This window comes from Leptosomus discolor, chromosome 5 (genome assembly GCF_034619465.1).
Source record: "Leptosomus discolor isolate bLepDis1 chromosome 5, bLepDis1.hap2, whole genome shotgun sequence".
Lineage (NCBI taxonomy): Eukaryota > Metazoa > Chordata > Aves > Leptosomiformes > Leptosomidae > Leptosomus > Leptosomus discolor.
Window position 1 is genome coordinate 56,294,578 of NC_141395.1, and position 3,713 is coordinate 56,298,290.

Consider the following 3,713-nt stretch of genomic DNA (forward strand, 5'->3'; position numbering starts at 1 on the left):
ACTGGAATATTCTTTGCTTTGCTTTGCTTTGCTTCAGCTCCTGCAAAGAAGAGGTGATAGTCTTTTTAACCCAATCTGTTTGCAAATAAAGGTTACAGCCAAGCTTTCCTGAAGCTGTAGTGAGAGAGCAGCTGGGGACTGAGCTCTGAAGGACCAGGCACAGCCCTGCCCATGGCAGGTGAGACAGTTGGCATCCCCGGGCTGGCTGGGAAGGTTGTGCCCATCAGGTCTGTCCCCAGTGGTGTAGGATATGCCACATGCTGTGAGAGCCTGAAACAGCTGTCAGAGGTTGAAAATGGCACAAAACTTCAAGCCATGTGACCTCACCTTTGCAATGATTCTATGTCACGCAAGCCCCATTTTCATTTCTGCTTTACTGAAGGCAATAACACGTTCACAGGAAACACTATAACCACAAGATGAAGTCTTGCAGGGACCATCCTGAGGCCCCTGGTTACAAAAACAAACTGTTCAGTGCAGCTTGCAGAGGCAAAGGAAGCTGGGGGAGTCTGCAGCCCTGAAAACAGTATGGCTACTGGAAATTACATTTCCAAGTCCAAGGAGCACTGCCCGCCCCAAATTTCAAAAAAAATGCTGAGCTCACACGGCCATGACTTGCGTCACATCCACCTGGAAACTGGATGGGTTCCTGAAAAATGAAATCCTGCTTTCTCACTACTATATTTTAACAGAAAGGGCAAGGCCAGTTCTGGAGAGAGGTGAAGCCGGTTTACAGTGCTGCCCTCTTCAGTGTTGCTCCGTGTTATGTGGCTAACACCTACAGATACCCTTCAGCCACCATAGCTCTGTCCCTTGGAGGATCCCAAGAAGAAGACAGTGTGGAGGCACAGGTCCCTCCAGATGCCTTCCTGCTTGGGCTTCCCATCACACCTTTTTTCCTCCCCCTCCTTTTCTTTCCTCAACGTCTGGCCAAAAAGGGGACCTGTAAATATAGAAACTACTACCCACACCGCTGTTCTCTGCAGCACTCATTTTAGGATATGCCACAAGACTTTATCTTGCAGATCCCATTCTGAGCAGGGACATATTGTGTGTGCAACCATGTCCTTTGAAATTACTGGGCTTTTCCCTTTGGCTGGAGCTAGCTGCATGGGTAGTGGAAGAAAATAAAATTACACTCCTTTGAAACCAGAAGTGATCAGGAGAATCATTCAATTTGTCAGGAAACAAGGGCTGAAGGTGAACCCCCTTTACTGCCTGGCAGTGATGCTGGCTCAGTGGGTCCCTCACTGCCCTGCCTGTGGCCAGAGCAGCTGGGGACTGGCACAGGCAGGACAGACAGGTAGAGAAGACACTTTGAACTTCCCGGGAAGACACGTTGAGCCAAGACCATTGCTGATATTTCAGTTAGATAGTCGATAGAAATTCGTTCAGTTCCTCCGTCCATCCAACACCCTCTCCACTCCCCTCCTCCTGATGTCTTCTGAATACTTCAGCCACACTTAATAGCAGGGTAGGAACTTCAGAAAACTAATTCCTTATTAATTTGGGGTGGTGGGTAGGACAGAGGACCCAAAGGCATGCCCTCCCTAAGGGTAAGGCTGCTGTATCTCCAGCAGCTGCCTGCATAGTTTCATCTGCCCCTCCCGGGGAGACACAGCTGTATGTGCCCCTCAGCCAGCTGGCAAAGGAGGGACAGCAGGTAGGAAGAAGTCCTGGGGGAGGCCAGGAACAGGTGAGGAAAAAGTGTATGGGGTGGTCTGGGGGTACCACTGTATGGATTCAGGGCAAAGAGGGGGGATAAGACTTACTATGGTGAGGAGAAGGTTTAAGGAAGGGACATGTCCAGCCCTAGCATAGGGGACAGAAAATGCTGGAAAATGCACTCCTTCATGTGGCTGTGCAACTGTGCTGTGTCTCAGCCAGGTTTCTCTGTCCAGATCTGACTACAAAACGCAGCAGAGGAAATACAGCCATTTTGTAGGTTATTGGTTTGCACGGTAACAGCCTTTGCTGTTCCCTTCTCTTTGAATATAAGTATCATTCCCTAACGACATGCCATTTGTGGTGCCAGTTGTAAGGCCAGGATGAGTGGTTTAATCAGCCCTTGACCAGTCATTTTTGGCTGGAAGCTGCTACCAAGCCTCATGAAACATCACACTGCCAAGGACCAAAGGCCCAAAATACATAGTCCTCTGTCACTCAGAATAGAGTTTAAGTATATATATACTTATACAAAAGTTTTCAGTAACAGAAAGTTTCATGATTAGAATAGGATTAGCATAACTAAAAGCAGCCTGAGATCTGGCTGAGGACTGGAACCATATTTTTCACATAATTTCTTAGTTTCATCTCAGTGCTATATCGCTAATAATCCCTTATGATTCCCTTGCCTGAACAGAAATATCTAGGATAACCATTGTACTAATATCCCAGAGACTTTCAATAATAGACATTCAGAGAACAAAGAATATTCCCCGAGGTTAAAGATCAGTAACAATCACAAGTATTTAGTTCCATGAAAAAAAATAATGTTGGTTTTCTTTAAATGATTGATTTCAGATGTTCAAATTCAGTAAAGAGAAAACAGAGGAAAACGATACAAATCAAACACAAACCAGTCTAAGGCTCAGCACAGCAGTCATCCATTTTACAAGGACAGTTGAGTTCCTGACTCTGACAGAAAAGTCTTCAGCAAAACCCTTGCTTCAGCTTTTAAAATCTTTCCATGAAATGACAGCTAGATCATCTCTTACCTGTAACAGGAAAAGCTTATTTTGCTCTAAAAATGCTTCTTTCTTTCAGCTATGGGATTCACCTTTGCTCAGGTTGGTACTGTCTGTCTGTGCTTCCCCACACAGTTTATAGTTCCTCAGACTCGCCCTAGAGTTTCAGCAGCTCAAACATTAACAGCATGGAGAATTATTGATTCTGAATGACTAGGTGTGGTATGAAACAGCAGCCATCTGAGGAAGCAATGTAACTCTGAGATAATTTAACCTTCAATATTTTTATGGCCTTTGGGATTTTCTTTCTGACTTTGTTTTTTTCAGTGGAGCTGCGAGAAATAAACACACAGGGCATGGGTTGGAGCTGCAGGGGGAAAGTTGTGCTTTCTGTAGGAGACCAGGTGGAAAGGAGAAGGCATGGGCCTCGGGTGGAGATCGTGTTTGCCGCTTGCCTGGTCGCAGGGAAAATTCGTGCTCAGAAAACAAGAATTTGAACATAAGGGTGGCTGGTTTTCACAGCAGATTTGTGCATGGGGAGGACCCAGCCTAGTTATGAGAATAATTCATCAGTCATTGACTCAGAAAGTTCAAATTCTGCCTGAGCTTTGCAACAAATTTCCTTTGGGTAACTTTGGGCAAATCACTCTATTTGCCCATTTCCAGATACTCATCTCGTAGTGGTTATAATAATTCCTTTCCCTCATGTGCCATCTTTCATGTCTGTTTAGGTTTTCAGCCCTTCAAGGGAACCAGTCCCTGCTAGTTTCTGCATTATAGCACCTGTAGTAAGGGGAACTGAAATCAACTGGACTGTAAAGGACTATAGTAAAGTAAATAATAAATAAAATACATTTGGAAAACCCAGATTTTTTAAAAAAGTCATCATCCTTAGAATTTTTTCTTTCTGCTAATTCACTTTTTAATATCACAGAATCATAGAACAGTTTTGGTTGGAAGAGACCTTCAAGATCATCGAGTCCAACCTTTGTCCTAGCTCTATCAACACCACTAAACCATGTCCCT